At 36.3% G+C, this 23,204-nt stretch overlaps 1 long non-coding RNA gene across 2 annotated transcripts in view; it reads right to left on the bottom strand.

The window, feature by feature from the left end:
* LOC141493338 (uncharacterized) overlaps window positions 1–23,204 on the bottom strand; it is a 274,138-nt gene that overhangs the window by 93,464 nt on the left and 157,470 nt on the right. Inside the window, exons 3-5 of one of the 2 annotated variants that reach the window (XR_012470182.1) lie at window positions 11,559–11,737; window positions 5,191–5,281; window positions 4,054–5,024 (exon numbers count right to left, since the gene is read on the bottom strand). This is a non-coding gene — a long non-coding RNA (uncharacterized LOC141493338). Of the gene's footprint in view, window positions 1–4,053; window positions 5,025–5,190; window positions 5,282–11,558; window positions 11,738–23,204 lie in introns of those variants that run through there. The other variant, XR_012470180.1, reaches the window with a different exon arrangement.

The following is a 23,204-nucleotide window of genomic DNA, read 5'->3' as shown; positions in this document are numbered from 1 at the left end:
GCTGACTACTATTCAGGCTTGGTTGTTTTTGTTCAGTCATTTCAGTCATATACGAATTTTCGTGACCCCCTTTAGGGTTTTCTTGGCAAAGTTACTGGATTGGTTTGCCATTTCCTTCTCTAACTCATTTCATAGATGAAAAAAACTGAGGCAAACAAGGTTAAGTGACTTGTTCAGGGTTAGACAAGTAGTAAGTGTCTGAGAACAGACTTGCAGGAAAATGAGTCTTCCTGACTCTAGGCCAGCACAGCTATCCACTGTACTACTTAGCAACCCATTCAGGTTTAGAGTTCTCTGTATTTGTATTCCTAAAAGGCTCTCCCCCCTCCCCCTTTATCTTTAATAGTTAGCCTAAGGATACAATTAACTCAAAGAAAAGGTTTTTACCGAGATATCACAAAATCAGTGAGAAGGGTGCACATGCACATAGTTGTTATTGAACCTTCTTTTCAAAGAAGACCAGTGACATCATGGAGTGCTGTCTTGGCTTATGAATGAATTGGATTTAAGTGAGGCAAAGTCATGCAAAGTCATCAGCCTCACTCTCTCTCTTCCAGAATCTTCAAATTCCAATAGTAGGACAAAAGTCAGGATGATTGGCAATGGACCAGGATGCAATGGATGACCTTGCCATCTTCAGTGTCTAACCACACAATTTCACTGTCTAACTTCACAATGCCTGCTTCAGCTATCTTCATGGCAATTAAGACAACTGTTCTCATGCACCCATTCCCCTGGAAGAAATCTTCCTATGCATGGTATAGACACCTTTCAACTCACCAACAGGTTTGTGACCCATTGATTATGCATAGATTAAACAGAGGATGCAAGTATAAGAAACATAAAAAAAAAATCAAAGAAATGCACATTCCTAGGGCTGAAGAACCCTGGTGTCTTTTCCCTTCTTATGGTGTTCTCACTTTGGTCTCTTCTGGTCACAGTTTCTCTGCTAGGTAGGTTTCTCAGCTAAGTTTTCTGAGCTAAGTTCCCAACTATCAGAGCTGTCTTAAATTCATAGCTGACTCTTTTCTCCAGTGGCAGAACTCATGTGCTTCAGATCTACTTTAATTCTTTTCCTTATATGTTTATTTGCTTGCTTGCTTGCTTATTTGCTCCTCACTAGCTGCAGTGTCTCCTACTGAGTTGGGAAAAATGCCATGGAAAATGAGGATGGGAAGGAGAGAAATTTCTTCCTTGGCCCCTCTCTGGAGAATCCCAGGGTGAATAATAAGAGGAATCTCCTTTAAAGAAGTAGGTTCTTCAAGACTTTTCTCCATTAATTCCTGATGTGAGAAAGATACTTTTAAAAACTACCAGGATGTGACCAATCTTTTTTTATCTTCTATGATTTAATTAGCTGGACTGAAGAATGTTCTAATCAAGTCTTTTCTCTTTTGTCCCTAAACATACACTACATGGGGATAAATGTAAAATCTCACACTTGAGACCAATGAACCTCACAAGTAGAAGAAGGATGGCAGTTTGAAAAAAATCTGAGTAATTAGTAGGAGAAGGGAAGCAAGCATTTATTAAATACTAGTCATAATACTAAGTACATAAGCTTTACAAATATGATCTCATTTGATCCTTACAATGAGCCTGTAAAATAGGGGCTACTATTATCCTCATTTTTACAGATAAGAAAACTAAGGCAGACAGAGGTTAAGTGATTTGCCCAGTCACACAACTACAAAGACTCTGAGACTGGATTTGAACTCAGGTCTTCCTTACCACCTTGTTGCTTCCTACAATATTAATATGGATCAAGAGTGTGACATGGCAGTCAAAAAACTAAAAAAACTAAAGATGATCTTAGGTTGCTGAGTATCTAGAACAAGAAAGATTATGATAGTCTCAATACTCTATTCTGAATTACTCAGATTATACTTGGAGGATATTATTAATCTCTAATTGCTCTCACCAGAGGTCTTCAAGCAAAGACTGGATTCCTATGTGTTGAATATGTTATCTGTTAAAGAGGATTCTTGAAGGGGTTGAACTTGGATGGCTTCTGAAGTCTCTTCCATCTCCATCAATCTGTGAATACAGAGCTAGAATTAAGCAGAAGAGAGTAGGAAAGCTTCTATTTTAACTCTTCCCTTCCCTTTGATTCACTTGCTATCAGTGCTTTTCATCTCACATTCATTTCCAACTGAAAGTACACACCAGCTGTTCCAGTTGGAATGATCAATTTTTTACTGTCGTTTTTCCTTTGCAATTCATGCCAAGGTTCAACCACGTTCACAATTTAAAGGGGAAGGGCCATTAAGGAAAAATAAAAACAGTAGGCGGCATGAAGAGGAGGTGAAATACAAGAGTGAGAAAAAGGAAAGGATGAGTGTGGGAACAGAGTTGGGGAACAAAACTTGAGAAGCTGATGGAAGAGAAGAGAGAGGAGGGGATTGAAAGTGAGAAGGTGGAATGGACATGAGAAGTGGGGTGGGGGAACCAGACTGTTATTTGATTGCATCACTGAATATTATGCAAGGAGATTATTTTTTTTTATTGCCTGGCAGAGACTTTGCGGTTGCTTAGTAACTGCAGAACAATAACAGAGAAGCTGTTTAGCCTACATTCTATATGAAATGAGGGGCAATACAGTTCCATAGGCAGACCCTTAACCACAGATGACTTAATCATTCTTGTGTGGTCTTAATCATCTAGAAAATAATAGAATTTTTGTATGGAAGGTTTTGGGCTGTTATCTGGGCTTGTCCTAATGTGATATGAGTTGGTCAATGACAGAAATAAGGGTAGGATCTGGGGGTGTCCTTAAAACCATTGTATCTTTTAATCTATTACTTTTTTCAATCTTTTGCTATCCCTTTGTTGAGCTTCAGGCTGGCAAGACTGCTTAGAGTAGGAATAGGCTGACCCTTCTATCCTCTGTGAATTCCTGCTGTTTGGTAGTAGTGATGGGCTTTTCTTCCCTTTTAATGCTTTGAAAAGAAAGTAAGTAACAGATGGGGGAATTTTAAAGGACCAACATCTTTGCTTCTGTGCTGCCATTTGATTTTCTTAAGGCTATGATTGCCATTTCCCTGCCTGCAGACCAACTAGATGGCTTATAAAAGCTCTTTTGCCTCAGGTCTCTAATTTAATAGAAAAAAAAGTTCTCCCATTCAGCTTAAGGTAATTGTTGGCCAAACCAATCATTATAATCTCATTCCCTTTAAAAACTGAGGTTCCACTTGCAACCATATAGTTGGTATACTTGCCTTTGGACAAAAAAAGCCTGTACTTTCCACTGATATTAAGTTAAATAGTATGGTGGTAATTGACATAAAATAAGCATAATTACAGAGAACAGCCCCTTCATTTAAAGTGAATAATGCTTTACTTGTTAAATATAATTCACAAATAAGTGAAAAGAAATATTTGGTCCTTAGAAAAATATTTTCTAGAGTTTATATGGAGTGGATTTGATGTGTTTTGTGGAAGTGAGAATGAAATGATGACTCAAGGAAAGAGAGGGTCTTCATTCCAAAAAGGCTAGATAGGTTGTATAAGGGTTCAAAAGCCACAAGATAGTTTAAGGAGGAAAGGAAGGTGCAGGTTCTAGGGAAGCTAGTCAATGAAATACCAAAGGTCAAAATTCACAGTAGGGAAAAAGGAGACAATTTTCATTGATTCATTTATTCAATAAATATTTATTTAGCAGCTATCTTGGGCAAGTCAATCCCAATGAAATATTGGGCTAGGTGCTCTAAATTTATTTATATAAGAGGCCAACCCTACCCTGAAGGAAATAATAATCTGCTAAGGGAAATAAGATGTAGCCTCTAAGTTCTATGTGACTAAATGTGAATACTATTGTCATTATTGTTACAAGATGAGGAGATGAAAAGCAAAAGTTATGTGACTGGTACAGATGAGTGCTATAGGGGTTCAAGGCAGAATGAAAGGTCATAATGCACAGGATAGTCTTCCTACAACTATACTTGGAAAGATAGCTATGTTTTAAAATAGGTTTCAAGTGGCATAAAGAATGATAAAAGAAGAGACAAATATCAACAAAGGACAGAAGCAATAAAAGGCAAAATGTTTTTAAGGAATAGAGAGTAGTCCAAATGACAAAGCCATAAGGAGATTTTTTTCAAACTAAGGCTAGGATATTAAGTTGGTGGCTAAATCGTGAAAGATCTTGAATGTCAGACTGAGAAGTCTAAAGAAAATGAACAAGAGTCAGGAGATAGTAGGAAGTATTGGGGTTTTTAAGCAGAGAAATAATATAACTGGAGCTCTGTCGTAGAAAGATTAATTTGGCATTGGTGTGTAGGATGGACTAAAGTAGGAACTAACTGGAGGCAGGGGAAATAGGAGGGTAGAGAAATAATCTCAGAAGGAATGAATGCTCAAACAAGATTATGTGTCTTACTGTTCCAACTAAATTTACTGGGGGTGTGGCTGCTGTGCAGGCTACAGCTTCTTGGAACCACAGGTGAGAGTTAGGTTACTCAGAAGGTCATCAAAGATAGAAAGAAGCCCTGAAAAGGGTTCAGCATCCCTCACACTAGAAGTACACACTCTATATACCCCAGGTGATCCTTCACCTGGAAGATGATCACCTGAGGAACAGTTGATAAGGTGTTTGCTGTTCAACAACTCCAGGAAAAATGTCAGGAGCAGAACAGAGATCTGTTTAGATGTAACCAAAGCCTTTGATAATATCGATTTTGAGGGTTTATGAAAAAATTAGGTCAAAATGGGGTTGCTAAAAGAAGTTTATCATCAATTTCATGGTGGTGTGCTTGCCTGGGTTCTGGATAGTGGATGATGTTCTTGAGATTTCCCAATCAGACAATGGAGTGAAACAAGGATGTGAGGTTGCGCCCATGCTTTTTAGCATGATATTTTCTTATCTTATCAAATGTCTTCACTGAGGAGGAACACAGCATCAAGGTCAACTACCACTGTACTGATGATAAGTTCTTCAACTTGAAAAGGCTACAGACCAAGACCAAAGTGGAGGAAGTGTTGGTACATGATTTTCCATTTGCATGATTGTACACTCAATGCAGCCTCTGAAACAAAATATGCATCAATTCTCTGCTGCTTGTGCTCATTTTGACCTAACAATTAACACCAAGAAAATACAGATAGTCCATCACCCTTCACCCCACATCCATGGGTGGAACTATCAATTATAGTAAATGGAGAAATTTTGAAATTGTGGATAAATTCACTTACCCTGGTACTATACTTTCCAGGGAGATACACATTAATGATGATGTTGACACCCACATTGCCAGAGCTACATAGTTCAGTATTTTGGGAGGCTCTGAAAGAAAGTGTGGGAGAGAAGAGGCATTAGACTGACTACCAAACTGAAGGTCTGCAAAGTCATTGGGCTGATCTCATTGCTGTTTGCCTGTGAAACCTGGACAGTCTACCAGTACCATGTCAGGAAACTGAATCACTTCCATTTAAATTGTCTTAGGAAGATTCTGAAGACCACCTGACAGAAGATACCAGACACTGAAGTTCTTCCTTGGACTAAATTGCCAAGCATTGAAACATTACCATAGGGAACACAACTATGATAGGCTGGCCTCATTGTTAGAATGCTAAATGTACCCTTGCCAAAAAGACTATTTTATAGAAAAATCACAGGGCAGGCACTCATAAGGGGATAAGAAGAATCAATACAGAGACACCTTGAAGGTATCTCTTAAGAAATTTAGAATTGAGGGGAAGCTAGGTGTATAGAGCACCTATCTTGGAGTCAGGAGGATCTGAGTTCAAATCCAGCCTCAGACACTTGGGCAAGTTATTTAACTCCATTGCCTTGCAAAAAAAAAAAAAGACAAAAAAAGAAATTTAGAGTTGATTGATCAGCATGAGAGACATTGGCACAGGACTGCCCAGCTTGGCCTGCCCTCATCAGGAGGGTGTGGCACTCTATGAGCAAGGCAGAACTAAAGCAGCCAAAGGAAAGATGAGATATGAAAGTTTAGTGGAAACACCCCAGTGTTCACATGGACTATTTGTGCCCAACCTGTGGTAGAGCTTTCTGAGCATATATTGGTCTGATCAGACACACTATAATTTGTCTCTAACACAGTGATGTCATATTGATCTTCTTCAATAACAAAGGACAAGAACAGTGTTTTGTATCCTACTCCTTAAACATTACTGTAAATGGTGTAAATACTAGGGGCTAGATGTTCAAATAAACTAGAGTCATTTAGGGTATGAATTAGGTTAGTTGCAGTTGATTAGAAATGAGATGTTAATGAGATTAGAAACAAAATTTAGTAACTAATGAGATATAAGGAATACAAGAGATTAAAAACTCAAAGATGAATGAATGAATGAATGAAAAGCATTTAGCAAGAATTCACAATGTAAACACATTGTACTGGGGACAAAAATTTTAAGACAATTTCTGTTTTTGAGGAGCTTATATAAACTCATATATAACGTAATTATAAGAGATTTCGATCATAGGAGTAGATGGAAAATCCTAGGTTTATTTAAAGTACAGTAACAAGGCAGATAATAATGTATCTTTTTTTAGTATCATTTCCATTAACAAAATCATATCCTTTTCTGAAGTTGAAATATTTCACAGGATCAAAGAGTTTGGTGGTATGACCTTTTTTCCCCTGGTCTTTAATAGTTGTGACTTGGGGGATGTAGGATTTGTAGAAGCAGGAACCGCTGTAAGTGGCTCTGCAAAGATTACTACTCTGGACTTACTTTGACTTCAGGAGCTAGGTAGGAGAGAGAACTAGTAGTCTGCAGAGAGTTGCTATTCTCAAGGTTCTTGATGGCAATATTCAGATAATGTCTAATATACTAAGCAAGAGTGACTAGCAGGATAATAGTCTAAGAAGCAGGGAAATCTCTTGGATCTGGTTTCAGAGTGAATAAATAAGAAATCCAGTTAAGTATAATATTAAGTTTAAGATGCTGGTGGTGAATCCATTTGAAAATATTCAATTGATAATTTAAAATCTAAGTCCGTAGTTCAGGAAAAGTGAAATGGTCTGGAGATAAAGATTTGGAGTTATCCAAATAAAATATTTCAATTTCATGCAGTCAAAATTATCTATTCTACTTTTTGTAATTTTTTTCTATCTTTTGGTTAAGAAGTAACTCCCTATCCACAGTGATGAATGACTCATTTATTCTTTTCAGATTTTATTTTTGGTATAATCTTTATATTCCAGTCACATATCCATTTGGAATTCATTATGGAATATGGCATTAGATAGTGGTCTAAATTTTTTCTGCCACACTGCTTTCCAATTTTTTTCAAGAGGTTTTGTCAAATAGGGATTTCTTTCCTAGGCAATTTATGTTTAAAGATTTATAGAATACTGGATTAGTAAAGTTATTTCTGATTCTTCCTTGTCTGATCAATTCCATTGATTTTTCCCAATTTTTAAATAGTACAAATGATCTTGAGGATTGCTACTTTATTGTATAGTTTTCATTCTAGAAGTGTTATTTCCCCTTTCATGCCTACCTTTTTCCATTATTTCACTTGATAACATAGCTCTTTTGTACCTCCAAATTAATTTCATCATTTTGTCTGGTATTTTTGATAGTTTGGTATAGGTTAGGCTGTTATGGGTGCTCCTCTCTTAATTTACCTCATGGATTTCTCTTAACCTATAGTATTTCTTAATTGTGTTTGAAGTCTTCACATATTTTTTCTGGCTTATTTTTTCAAATGGCAGTTTGTGTTTGAGTCAGTCCCCTCCAAAAATCTTGGATGAGTTTGATAAATCTTGTTTAGAACCCACCTTCTACAATGACTTCTTTCTCATTCTCCTAGAGTTCTTTGGATATAGACCTGAGTTGGTCTCTTTCTCCTCTTCTTTCCTCTCCTAGACCACTTCAATATAGCTTTTTAATTGTTCTGTTTCCTATTTCTCTCTTTCTCAGATCATGGTACTACTGCTGCCAATATAATTATTCTAAAGCTAAAAACCTTCAATGCCTCCCTATTGCCTCCAGGGCAAAATATACCTTCTTCAGCCTAGTCTTTAAGAAACTCCGCAAATGGAGCAGCTAGGTGGCAGTGGATAGAGCACTAGCCCTGGAGTCAGGAGGACCTGAGTTCAAATATCACCTCAGACATCTAATATTTAGCTCTGTGACCTTGGGCAAGTAACTTAACCCCATTGCCTTGCAATGGTTTTTGCAAAAACAACAACAAAAAAAGCTCCACAAAGTTCCAAAACTGTCTTTGTGTACTTTCTTCATATCCCCTACCTCATCTTCCCTAAAAAATTTTAAATTCTAGTCAAACTAGACTACAAACTTCCCCAAACCTGACATTCCTGTTTCTTTCCATGTAGTCTCTTAAGCCCCTGGTCATACCTAGAATGCACTCTGTCCTCATCCCCTTCTTCAAGACCCAGCTCATGTACCAATCCTCCATGAAGTCTTACTTAATTCTTTCAGCTGCTAAAATTCTCCTCTTCCTCCAATTATCTTATAGGATACTTAGTCATATTCATATTTTATGCCTGTAGTAGAAACTAAGACCCTTGAAGGTGAGGAGTTTTTTATTTTTGTCTCTGTATTCTGTGTGTTACTGTGGACTTAAAAAAATCTTTGCTAAATTGATTAATTAGAGCTAACAAAAAAAGGAAATGGACTAACTCTGGGAAAGAGTGAATGCCACATTTTAGATATATAAACAGGGTGTTGGGTGATCACAGCTTGGACATTGAAATCTCCTTCCAAAACTACAATTCAATAGTTCTACCATGTTCTCATGAGCCCTTAAACCAAGTCCATAACTTCTGAGATTGTCTTATCTGACAACTGCTCAAACAGAAGGGGGCATTTATTCAACTGTTTTACCCTGCATTAAGAAAATTAGTAGTTTCAGAATAATGGAGAACTGCAAGTAAGAATTTTAACATCAAAGGAGACAGGTCATATTGGGGTTAAGAGAAAGGAGTGGACTCGAGCTCTGGAAATGACATCGGTAGGCTACACATATAACATCTATACCAGTGTTTAAAAAATTAGTAATGTATTATCTGTTTTATTTTTTAAATTTTATTTATTTTTAATTTATGGAATAAAATAAATATTTTTATAACATGATTTAATTTTTAAAAATTTTATAGAATGTTAGATATTGGATATATGAATATGTGAAACTGAAAATTCTATATACAACTTGCTATTCCTTTTAAATATTATAAAGCTGTCATATAACTATCTTTTTTCTTATTTTTACTTCCCTTGATATATCTAACATTAGACATAAAATATGTAGATATATTTATACATAGATGTAAAATCATTCTATACATACTTTTATTTATCAATTCTTTCTCTGGATACCATTACTGTCTTCCTTCATATGTCCTTTGTAGTTAAGCTGGGTACTTATAATGGTCAAAATGACTTATTTCCTCAAGGTTGTTCTTAAAACAATATTATTGTTACTGTATATAATGTTCTCTTGTAATTGGGTAGAGCAGGGAATAGAGACCGAGAATGATTGTTTTGTCCATTTATTTACTGAGAGTTATTGTCATAATTATTTTATTAGTTGATTTGTGATTCTTGCATGGTTTGCGATCACACTAAATTCTGGTCTCAAGTCAATTTGTATAATTAGGATTACCTAAAATACTCTTTACTGAACAGAGGTTGTCAAGGTCTGCAAGAAGGTAACAGATGAGGGAGAGACCCCAGTTTATACAAGAAAGTGGTTATCTAAATCACTTGTAAATAAGGCAAGCCCAGCACATAGCATAGATGATTGTATATTTTCTTTTTGAAGATCTCCTAGGATACAGACTCCATAACTTACTTCAGTATCTCTTCTACATGTCCAAACAAAATCCCTCCTACTTTAATTTAAGCTCTTTTCAATCCTCTAAAGACATGGAAGATAATAATAGCTTACTTAATATAATGCTTTAAAGTCACAAAGCATTTTCACATCCATTGTGTCATTTGATCCTCACTGCAATCTGGTAGGTAGGAGAACCTCAGATATCCCCTTTTTACAGATAAGGAAATGTAAAGTCTAAAAAGTCATTGACTTCTCTGCCCAAGGTCACATAGTCAGTGGAGGAGCTGGGATTTAAACTCAGATCTGGTGGATTTCCCACTATATTAATATGTCTTTCAGTACAGACATTCTAATTTTTTTTATAGATTTAAAGACAGTTATTGAGTCTTTTCTCAGTGATCTTTTCTCCCAGGCTAAATAATTCCCATTTCTCACAAGGACCTAAATTCTGTTCCCTTTATAGTTTGCTTTTAAACCCTTTCTTGTTTCTCTGAATCATTTTTGAAAGATATAACTAAAACCAAAGAGAGAATGAGACCAGGGAAAGAGACCAATATCACAGGACTTTAGAACTGGAAAGGTTAAGGGTCTTGCCTATGGTTCCATATCCAGCATCAGGATTTGAACCCAGATCTTCCCAACTCCAGATCCAATGCCCTATCTATTCATTGTACCCTGCTGTCATATAGCTCACCAATATGTACAGAATCTTAGGGATCTTATGAGCACTTTGGCTAGATATCACTCCTTTACCCCTTATCACAATTTACCTTGAATAGTATTTGATTGAACACTTAGAAGCCCCTTGAAGGCAGAGAATGGGCTGCTTTGTTTTATTTTGGATTTTTTTTACTTTTGTATCCCTAGCATCTGGCTATTAATTAATAAATATTAATTATTAATATTAATTAATATCTGTATTAATAAATATCTGTTGAACTAAATTGAAGGTTTCAAGCATTATAACCATGTTGACCCCCACTGACTGAATGATGGTCATCTGTTACTTTTCACCCCTCCCCCAGGGTTTTCCAGTACTCTTGAGAAATCTAGGAGAATTATCTAATCCTCCTACCCAACTCTCACCTGTGGTTCCAAGAAGTTGTAGCATGTGTAGCCATCACACCTCAATAAAACTTGAGCTGACAGCCAAACCAGGTTGAGGGTAACTGACAGGTGTCAATCCCATGGGTGAGTTAGGGGTATGTCTACCCAAGCATGGAAAACCTTTCCCTAGTAGAATAGGTGAATAATAGTTTCTTCCAAGTCATAATGAAAAGCTGAAGAAAGTGCTGTGGAGTGCTTAGAACTTGGTCAAACAATAGAAAATGCCAAGATCATCCACTGCATTCAGCCCATTGCTAATCATCTTGACTTTTGTCCTGCCACTGGACTTCAATGACTCTGGGAGACAGAGTGAGGAGGTTGATGACTTTGTGCAACTCAGCCTCATTTTAATCCAATTCACCCACTTGTCAAGATATCATCCCCATGATGTTAGTCCTCTTCAAAAATGAAGGAGGAGCAACAATCCCTCTACCATAGATTTGTGCCCCACCACTGGTGTAATTTCAATTTTAATGATCCCCAAACCCTAGTTCCATTAATCCACTTCACAGTTAGATTAACTTTTACAGAAGAATATTTACTTCAAATGCATAATAAGAATAAATATACAAAGATTCCCCCACACACACCTGTGGGAGGACAATCCTCCTTTGCCCTTTTTACCACTTCAGTCTCCAGGAGGGAGATTAGACAAATAAATTAACTCATTTCCTACCTCACATAATTCCAGCAAATTCTAAGTCCAAAGCCTCTCTAAGGTCAAGTCTTAGGCCTCTGATTCTCAGAATTTCCCAGCTGGGTAGCAGCATCCATCCTAGAATCCTGCCTTCAAGAGTGTTTAAGCTCTCATTTCTGAGCTACCAGGTCCAAAGACTCTACCATGTGCAAACAGAACTGAAAAAGACAAACATATTAGATCAAAAAGTTAGAGTAGGGAGGAGTTACCTTCCACCCATCTTAGTTCATTATGCTATACTATATTTAAACAAGACCTTCACCCCCTGGATACTGCCAGAGATAAAAAAAAAAAAAAGGAGGCACTCCCAGACCAGTAGTTTTGAAAATGCAGCCTGCTCTAGCTACACAGCCAGTGGAAAGAGGAAGGATAATGAAAAATGTGTTCTCACAGAAACAGGTCCCTTATATCTCTCAGCAGGTCCCTGGAATCTCTCAGGAAGGTGTCCATCTTCAGTGATCTGAACTTGCACAAAGCCCCCTTACAAAGATGTATACCAGCTACTTTCCAGTCAATAACCCAGAGCTCTAGAAAAATTTGGCAGTAAAAGACTACATATTCTTCAGCTGTCATTTACTTTGGTGACTATGGTTTTACTTAATTATCTGTCAACTCCAAATTGGTTAGATATCTTTTTACTTAGAAGAAAATACATTAGAATAGAGTGAAAAATAAAAGAAAATAATTTGTCAACTAGAGTTCTTTGGGTACTGTTCAATTATGATTTCATATTGATCTTCCTAAAATACAGGTTTGACCATGTTCATGTTCCTCCATTCTCCTCTTAAGTATCTACTTATTGCCTCCAGGCTCAAACATAAAATCTATCTGATATTCAAAGCCCTTTGTAACTTGGCCCCTTTCTACTTTTCCAGTGCTCTAATATCTTACTCCCTTCCATGTACTTTGTGATCAGATGACACCGACCTCCATGTTGTTTCTCACACTCCCAATTCCAATCATTTTCAAAGGCTAGTTTCCATGCCTGGAATGCACTCCCTTCTCATTTGCACCTCCTAGTTTCCCTAGCTTCCTTCAAGTCTCAACTAATGTCTTAGGAAAAACCTTACCCAATGCTCCTTAAACTGAGACTATGTTCAGTCTGCTACATGTCTTATTTATACACAAATCAATTAATTTCTGCCTCAATTTCTTCAATTGTAAAATGGGGATAATAAGAGTATACAATGTGTACTTGATTATGGAGAAAGTAAGGAAATTCCAGAAAAATATCTACCTCTTTGATATATCTACCTAAAGCCTTCAACTGTGTGGATAAAAAAAAATATGGCAAGTTCTCAAAGAGATGAGTACTAGACCATCTTATTTGTTTCCTGAGAAACTTCTATGCAGTCCAAGAAGCAACAGTTAGACTCAAACATAGAAGGACTGATTGGCTTAAGATTGGGAAAGAGGTATGATAAGGTTTATTTATTTAACTTATATGCAAAATATATCATGTGAAATGCCAGGCTGGATGAATCAAAAGCTGAAATTAAGGTTGCTGGGAGAAATATCAACAATCTAAGATATGCAAATGATATCACCCTGTGGCAGAAAGTAAAGAGGAATCAAGAAGGCTCTTGCTAAGGGTGAAAGAGGAAAGTCTAAAAACTGACTTGAAGCTTAATATTAAAAAAAAAAAACTAAGATCTTGGCAACTGATCCCATCACTTCCTGGCAAACAGAGGAAGAATAGATGGAGACAGTGTTTTTTATTCTTGGGCTCAACGATTACTGCAGATGATGACTACAGCCATGAAATTAAAAGATGCTTGCTCTTTGGAAGAAAAGCTATAGCAAATCTGGACAGCATACTAAAGTGCAAATATATCACCTAGCTGATAAAGGACCATATTAATCAAAGCCATGGTTTTTCCAAAAATGATGAATGGCTCTGAGAATTGAACTAAAAGGAAAGTTGAGTGCCACAGAATCAACAATTTCGAATTGTAGTGCTGCAAAAATCTTTTTAAAATCCTTTGGAAAGCAAGAAGGTTAAAACAGTCAATACTTGAAAATAATTCAGGTTATTCACTGGAAGGTAAAATACTGAAAATGAAGCACAAATACTTTGGCCACATAAGGAGAAGACAGGTCTCATTGCAAAATTCATTCATGTTTGGAAAGATTTGTAGTGATTAAAATTGCACCATTTACAATAAAAGACTGAAGTAGAACTCTGAGCCAGTGGCACTTCATTATAGAGTCCAAAGTCTCCTTTATGAAGTGGACCTCGGATCTTCCTTGTGATCTGAGATGTCCTCTTTCCAGGACCCTATTTTTATAGCCTCCCCCCAATATCTTGACATCCAAGAATGGCTATATTGATATATATGACAAAGGCTAGATAGAATAAGCAAAACAATATATTAGCAGGGTTACAGGTTGGGCAAGATGGTATATATCTCTGCTGACTAGCTGGTCAGAAGCTGGATGGACAATTCCTATGATTAGGAAAGAGGAAATGGTATGGACTATACATGCTGACTAGGTGGTCACAAAATGGATGGGTTCCTTCTTAGGGTAACTGGGAGGAGATGGTTCAAGCTATATGTATACTCCAAGAAGGTATTGGGTGAGACTCCATACCATGCCAGAGGGAACTTTCCATAACATGCCAACACGCATGGGTGGTTTGGCTATGTAATTTTTTTTTAGGTTTTTGCTAGGCAATGTGGTTAAGTGACTTGCCCAATGCCACACAGCTAGGTAATTATTAAGTGTCTGGGTCTGGATTTGAACTCAGGTTCTCCTGATTCCAGGGCTGGTGCTCTATCCACTGCACCACCTAGCTGCCCCTTGGATATGTAATTTGAGCAAAATAGAATGAAGATGTCAGTGTTCTTGTGATTATGTAAGTATATAGTAATGGCCATAACATTGAAAGTTTGAGGTTTGTTATAGGGTCTTCCTATTTGAATCTAGATTTCTCTGTAACTTCTATGAAGTATGAATTAATACATATCTTATTTTTATACCTATTATTAAATGATGGATCACCTAATTACTAACAGTCATTATCCCTTATATAATCATAATGAAGTAACTAATACTGATTAGAATTTGAGTAGGGTCCTCTCTCACTAAATAAATTTTCTCAAATTGAGCACAAAAGAAAAAAAGGAATAGCAAAGGATGAGTTGGATAGATAACAACATGAAAACAATGAACATGAACTTGGACAAACTTCAAGAGATAGCGGAAGCTAGAAGGAAGGTTCTGGCAAGCTTTGGGGTTATGAAGAGTCTGATTTGACTGAATAACTAAATAACAACAATGCACAATTGCTGAAGGAGTCAAATGAAATATTTGTAGGGTGTTTAGCACAGTATATAGAACTCAGGAAGCCTATATAAATACCCTCCTTTCTCCACCTTATTCCTCCCATTTTGCATCACCTGGGCAATCTGATCTACTCACAGTAGAGGTGACATAAACTGACTTTCTGATTGGGAGGGCCAGGGTGACCAAACTTATAAAGAGTAGGAGCAGAATTTATTATGCTTCAAGGAAATTTTTTAAAAATCAAAGATAAACAAGGAGTAGTTTACCTGTCAGATCTATGGAAAGGGAAGCAGTTTATGACCAAGGAAGACATAGAGAACATCACTAAAATCAAACAAGATAATTTGAATTACATTAAATTGAAAAGCTTTTGCACAGACAAAACCATTGTAACCAAGATCAAAAGAAATGTAGTAAATTGGGAAACAATCTTTACCACTAGTATTTCTGACAAAGGACTAATTTCTAAAATATACAGAGAACTGAGTCAAATTTTCAAAAAAACAAGCCATTCCCCAGTTGACAAATGGTCAAAGGATATGCAAAGACAATTTACAGATGAGGAAATCAAAGCGGTCCATAGTCATATGAAATATTGCTCTAAATCATTACTTATCAGAGAAATGCAAATTAAGCATCTCTGAGATACCACCTCATACCTCTTAGACTGATCAATATGATCAGAAAGGGCAATGATCAATGTTGGAAGGGACATGGAAAATCTGGGACACTAATACATTGTTGGTGGAGCTGTGAACTCATCCAACCTTTCTGGAGAACAATCTGGAATTATGCCCAAAGGGCAACAGAAATGTGCATACCCTTTGATCCAGCAATACCACTACTGGGTCTATACCCTGAAGAAAAAGGGTAAAAACATCACTTGTACAAAAATATTCATAGCAGCCATGTCTGTGGTGGCAAAGAATTGGAAATTGAGTGAATGTCTTTCACTTGGGGAATGGCTTAACAAAGTGTGGTGTATGTATGTCATGTTCTATTAGAAACCAAGAGGGATGGGAATTCAGGGAAGCCTGGAAGGATTTGCATGAACTATGCTGAGCAAGATGAGCAGACTCAGAAGAACATTGTACACCCTAACAGCAACATGGGGATAATGGTCAACCTTAATGGACTTGGTCATTCCATCAATGCAATAATCAGGGACAATTTGGGGCTGTCTGTGATGGAGAATGCCATCTCTATCCAGAGAAGGAATTGTGGAGTTTGAACAAAGACCAAAGACTATTACCTTCAATTTGGGGGGGGGGGGACCATTATCTTATTATGTAATTTTGCTATCTCCTATACTTTATTTTTCTTCCTTAAGGATATGATTACTCTTTCATCACATTCAACTGAGGTCAATGTATACCATGGAAACAATGTAAAGACTAACAGACGGTCTTCTGTGAAGGGTGAGGGGAGGGAAGCAAGAATAGAGGAAAAATTGTAAAATTCAAAATAAATAAACTCTAAAGAATCAGACAGAAATCATGATATCAGAAAAAAATAAAAGTAGACTTGATTTAGAGATAATCAGGGAAATATTATTCTTAAAAGGATCACAGATAATGGAAAAGGGTCCTTTTTTAAATTTCTACATTTTTTTTGAATTTTACAATTTTCCCCCTAATCTCACTTCCCTCCCCCTGCCCACCACAGAAGGCCATCTGATAGTCTTTATATTGTTTCCATGCTATACATTGATCAAAATTGAATGTGTTGGGAGAGAAATCAAATCCTTAAGGAAAAAATAAACTATTAGAGATAGCAAAATTGCATAATAAGATAACTTCTTTAAAATTAAAGGTAATAGTCTCTGGTCTTTGTTTAAACTCCACAATATTTCTTTGGCTACAGATGATATTCTCCATCACAGACACCCTAAAATTGTCCCTGATTGTTGCACTAATGAAATGAGCAAGTCCATTAAGAATGATCATCAACCCATGTTGCTGTTAGGGTGTAAATTGTTCTTCTGGTTCTGCTCATCTAGCTCAGTATCAGTTCATGCAAATCCTTTCAGGCTTCTCTGAATTCCCATCCCTCCTGGTTTCTAATAGAACAATAGTGTTCTATAAGGCACATATACCACAATTTGTTCAGTCATTCCCCAATTGATGGACATTCACTCAATTTCCAATTCTTTGCCACCCCAGAGTTGCTATGAATATTTTTGTACAAGTGATGTTTTACCCTGAAAAAATGTTCTTTTTAAAAAAAATTAATAAAATCAATGGTTAATCTAATTAAAAATCAAATTTCCACTATTAAAAATTTTAAAAGAGAATTTATATCAAATGAAGAGAAAGTAAAAGAAATTCTTAGAAATTCCTTTGTCCCATTATGTGCCAGCAAAATTAACCTTTTAAATAAAAGGGATTAATTTACAAAAATGTAAAAAAAAAACTCTTATTAGAACAAGAATTAAAAAGTTTAAATAATAAATCTTGGAAATCTAAATCTAAAAGCCCAAATTCACAAAGAAAAAAAATGCAAGGTTCAGTGAATTCTAGCAAACATTCAAAGAATGATTAACTCAAATTTAACCTGTTTTTACAAAAATACTGATAGATGGAATCCTAACAACAATTATCTATGATTATATGGTCCTAATATCTAAACCAAGAAGAGATGAGGTAAAAAGGAAAACTACATGCCAATACCATTAATGAATATTGATGTAAAAAATAAAATATCAGCAAAGAGACTGTAGCAATATATTAAATAGATTTTATACTATTGTTAAGTTAAATTTATACCAAGAATATAGGGTTGATTCAATTTTAGGAAAATATAATGGACCACATATTTAAAATAAAACAGTTAAAAAAGCATAATTTTTATTCCAATCAATGTAAGAACCAAGTTTTTAATAAAATACAATATTCTTTTATGTTTAAGAAACTTAGAAATTATAGGGATAAATGGATTTTTCCTTATTATGGTAAACCATATTTATCAGAAACAAAGATAAAAGGAGAAGCACTAGAGTCTAACTAATAAGATTGGGCTAAAATAAGGATGTCATTGTCATCTCTATTATTTGAAATAGTTCTAGAAAAATTAGCTAGAATGACTAGAAAAAAGAAATCAAAGGAATAAACATAGACAAAAAAGAAACAAAGCTATTACTTTTTGCACTTACTTGAAGAATGCTAGATATTCAATTTATTTCAATAGAAACAATTAGTACAGTCAATTCTCAGTTTTGCAGAGTAACATTCTTAGAAAATTATGTAAAAGTCAAAAACCAAGAATATTGATTCAGTGAAACTATGGGAGATAAGGAGTTAGGTTCAATTTAGTGTATACTTTACCAAAAAATAAAAGTATAATCTTTCACTAGAGATTGCTGAAAAGGCACTTTTCTACATACAATTCTTTATAACAAGCATTAATTCTAATAACATGCACTTTTCCAAGACAATGACAATGAAATAACCCATAAAACTCAGTACGCAAAATAAAATTGGCAACATGCAAAACATCATTTTCTCCCTAGTAATTCCCAAGAATATGGTGACATTTTGTGCTGTCTCAATTTTTTTTAAAACTGACTTCAGATAACATTCATTTTTCATAACACAAAAAATCTTCAGTACTGTACATACCTTTTCCCTTTCATGGCTATAACAAATTGCTGACTTTTTAATACCACACTGCAATGGACAGCAGCTGCAGGTTCCCAGCATGAAGTTTATATAACACCTTTATTTTGTCACTAAGCCATATAACTGACTTTGCCCTACACTTTGGGAGCATAATTACAACCCAAAATTTAAGATGTAAAGGCAAACAATGATAATATGCCTCAAGTGTACAGGGAATGCTTTACAATGGGGAGAATGAAACCAATGAAGCACCTAGTAGGATACCAGACTCACCACAAACTTATGCATAGGACCTCTCATTTTTTTTTCCCTCTATTGTTCATAGCAAGTCTCAACTCTGCAGGGTTGTCAATGCAAAAATACAAATGAGCTTCCTAGTCATGAAAGTTAAATGTGCAAATGCTGAGGATTGTCTAATGTCAGTAAAGTACTGGTAGTAAAATCCATCCCGCAAAAATCATTAATGTTTTTGTATGTTAGCAATAAAACCCATAAAAAAGAAAGTACATTCAAAACTACTAAAGAATATATAAAATATTTGAGTTTTCATTTACCAAACCACATACAGGAATTTTAGGAGTACAATTGCAAACATTTTTATAGAAATGAAATAAATAATTGAATGGTTATTAATTATTTATGAGCCATACTAATATAAAAAGAATCCAAATACAACTAGAAAAAATATAGCAAAATCTATCTATAAAAATAAAAAGGTCAAGAAGCTCAAGGGAAAGAAAAAAAATTTAAAGAAAAGATACCTCATGGTATGAAATCTCAAACTATACTAAAAAACAGTAAACATCAAAACCATTTATTGATTTTAAAATAGAAAAATAAAAAATAAGATAGTTGTAGAATGAAGAGATTAAGCACATAGCATAACGAAGTTATTGAAAACAGTATTATAGTTTCAGATAAACCTGAAGTCACCAACAACTTAGGTTAAGAATGAGGAGGGGCAGAACTAAGATGGTGGCATGAGAACAGCCTTTCCTAGGAACTTTCACCAAAATATTTCAAAAACCTTAAAATTATGAATAACTAAATTTTCAAGGGACAGAACACACAGAAAGATCCAGTGAGGCAATTCTCCAACCCAAGGTAACCTGGAAGATTATAGGAAGGCTCTGTTCCACAGGTTGGAGGGGGTGGCAGCATAGCCAGGATCAGTGTGCTGGAGTGAAGGAGCTCTAGCCTTCTGGGAACAGCCTGTGGGGTGCCTGGGTCCCTGGGAGTGCCAACTCATGGCAGCAGAAACAGTTTCCTGACCTGCCAACCCAGAGAACACCAAGCACAGCTTGGAAGATCACTGGAGAAACATCCACCAGAGTGAGTGAGAACCAGCATGACCCTCAGCGCAACCATGGCCATCAGCACAGCCCAGATCCCAGGAAACAGATGTAGGCCCACAGAGCCACCCAGCAGGGAGCTGCCTGGCAGCTGCTTCCAGAGTGCACAGGCCACAAAAGGTAAGGGGGTGAGGGGAGACTGTCAAGGTCTCTCTTTTGTCCCTGGGACAGGACTCTGGTGCTCTGTCCACATTCAGACCCTGGTCACAGTCTGGGCCCCCATACTATCATAGAGCAGGAACCCTCCTCACAGCTCCAGGGCAGAGGGGTGTGCTTATGATCATCCACAGACCAAAATAAAGGCCAAGAGAGCAGTCAGAATCTCTCATTAGACCTTAAAGGAACTGAAGACCTTGAAAGGGAATCCCAATAATACTCAAAAACTCAGGAAGCAACCAAAAACCAAGGCACAGGCTGGAGAAATGAGCAAACAGAACAAAAGGAACCTGACCATAGACAATTACCTTGGTCCCATGGAGGATCAAAACACAAACTCAGATGATCAAGTCCAAGCTTCTGTATCCAAAGTTTCCAAGAAATATAGGAATTGGACTCAGGCTATGACAGAGCTCAAAAAAGATTTTGAAAATCAAGTTAGGGAGATAAATGAAAAATTGGGAAATGAAATGAGAAAGATGCAGGAAAAACATGAAAACCAAGTCAGCAGTTTAGTCAAGGAGATCCAAAATATGCTGAAGAAAACATGTTAAAAGCTAGTTTAGGTCAAATGGAAAAAGCCGTCCAAAAAGTTAATGAGGGGAAGAATGCCTTAAAAAGCAGAATTGGCCAGATGGAAAAGGAGATAAGAAAGCTCTCTGAAGAAAACAACTCCCTTAAATGGTGAATGGAGCTAAAGGAAGCTGATGACTTTGTGAGGAATCAAGAAACAATAACACAATACCAAAAGAATGAAAAACTAGAAGAAAATGTGAAATATTTCATTGAAAAAAAAACAACTGATCTAGAAAACAGACCCAAGATAGACAATTTAAAAATTATTGGGCTACCTGAACATCATGATCAGGAAAAGAGACTTGACTTCATTTTTAAAGAATTTCTTCAGGAAAAATTGCCCTGATATCCTAGAAGCAGAGGATAAAATCGAAATTGAGAGAATCCATTCATCTCTTCCTGAAAGAAACCCCAAAAAAATAACCCCTAGGAATATTATAGACAAGTTCCAAAACTCCCAAGTCAAAGAGAAAATATTACAAGCAGCCAGAAGGAAATCATTCAAATATTGTGGAGCTACAGTCAGGATTACACAGGACTTAGTAGCATACACATTAAGGGCTCATAGGGTTTGGATTTAATATTCCAGAAGGCAAAAGAGCTTGTAATGCAACCCAGAATCAATTACTCAGCAAAACTGAATACCCTCTTCTAGGGGAAAATGCATACTTTCAATGAAATGGGGGAATTAAAATGTTCCTATTGAAACATCCAGAACAAAACAGAAAGTTTGATCTTCAAGTACAGGACTCAGGTGAAGCATAGAGAGGGTGGATGAGAAGGGTAAATTATGAGGGATTTAATGAAGATGAACTGCATGTATTCCTGCATGGGATAGCTCATATGAGCCTTCTCATTTATTACAGCAGCTAGAAGGAGCCTTTATAGATGAGGCACAGGAGGGAGTTGAATTTGAAGGTGTAATACATTGTAAAAATGGAGTCAATGGGTGAAAAGGAAATGTAATGGAAAAAAGGGAAAGGAGAGGTAGAACTTGTAAGAGTCAAGGAATAGCCTTTGCAATGATATGGAAGGAGGGAAGGTGAGGAGGAATGGGGGAACCTTCATTCTCATCGGAAATGGCTCAGAGAAGAAACAACATACATACTTAATAGGGTATAGAAATCTAGAAGAAAAAGGAGAGAAAGGGGATGGGAGAAAGGGGATGAGGGAAGGGAGGAAAGATGTAGGTGACAGAGGAGAGGATAGATCATGGGACAGAATAGTCAGATACAATACATTTCTTTTTTTTTACTTTTTGCAAGGTGGTGGGATTGGGTGGCATGTCCAGGACCAAGGGACTGGAGTGGGATGTAGGTTTGGGACCTCTTGGTCCCAGGACTGGTGCTCAGTTCTCTGCACCACTTGGCTGCCCCACAGCACACTTTTGAAGAGGGACAGAGTGAAAGGAGAGAGAAAATATAACAAATGGTAGAGAGAAGGAATGGATGGAGGGAATTACAATCAGCAACAGCAACTGTGGAAAAATATGGAAATAACCTCTCTAATAGACTTATGATAAAGAATGTGATCTACCCCAGAGACAGAATTTATGAGATTGTAACACAGACTGAAGCATATTTTTTTATTTCTTTCTTATTTCTCAAGAGGTTTTTTTTATTTGGGGGGGGGGATTATGTTTACTCTTACAACAAGACTATTGTAATAATGTGACAGAACTTCTGGGAAAAATGCAAGCAACTGGAAGAAATGAGAATGAAACCAATAGCTCACACTATATATCAAAATAAGCTCCAAATGAATGCATAACCCAGATATAAAAAGTCATATCATAAACATGTGAGAGAAAAAAGGAAACAAATTCAGTTAAGAATTATTGATGGAGAAAGAATTCTTGACCAAATGAGTGATAAAAAGGATCATAGAAGTAAAAGTGGACAATTTTGATCACATAAAATTGAAAAGGCTTTATACACACAAAAATAAGGCAGTCAGAAATAGAAGGGAAACAACTAAGTGGGAGGAAATATTTGCAGCAAATTTCTCTATTATCAAAAACATATTGGAAATTAATTAAAATATGTCTATAGTTCATCCTCTTTGAGTCTCATACACTCAACTTAAAACCATAATCATACTCACGATTTCAGGTCTCAGTGAATGGCTACTATTACTTTCAGGGTTTTTGGAATAACTGAAGAAGTAGGAATCTAGTACTGTTCTTATGGTCTTCCACCTGCTTTCTTCCTCTTATCAGCCATCTAGTAGATTCCCAGGTTTCCTGGGGGTGGGATGAGCAGGCAGGGAGAGGATTGGGGTGGGAGGGTTGGCAAATAGCTAATCCTATTTTTCAAGAGTTGACATCCAAGCATTCTTCTCCAAGATGGCATAAAAGCCATGCTCTTTAAATATACTTCATAGATAGATAGATAGATAGATAGATAGATAGATAGATAGATAGATATACTTCTTTCTTTGAATGACTTTTTTCTACATATTTGTTTTTGGTGTGTCACATACCTTTTATCTGTATATATTATCTCCAATTGGTTCAAGTGTCTGAACTCAGTAAAATGTGTTCTCTGCTATTGGTATGGTCTCTCTGATGACATAATCAATAGGGGAGAAGGAGGAAAGAAATAGAGGAGAGGAAGAGAAAAAGAGAGACAGAGACA

This window comes from Macrotis lagotis, chromosome 7 (assembly GCF_037893015.1).
Source record: "Macrotis lagotis isolate mMagLag1 chromosome 7, bilby.v1.9.chrom.fasta, whole genome shotgun sequence".
NCBI lineage: Eukaryota > Metazoa > Chordata > Mammalia > Peramelemorphia > Peramelidae > Macrotis > Macrotis lagotis.
Note: the sequence above shows the minus strand (reverse complement) of the source record. Positions and strands in the feature narration are given on the sequence as shown.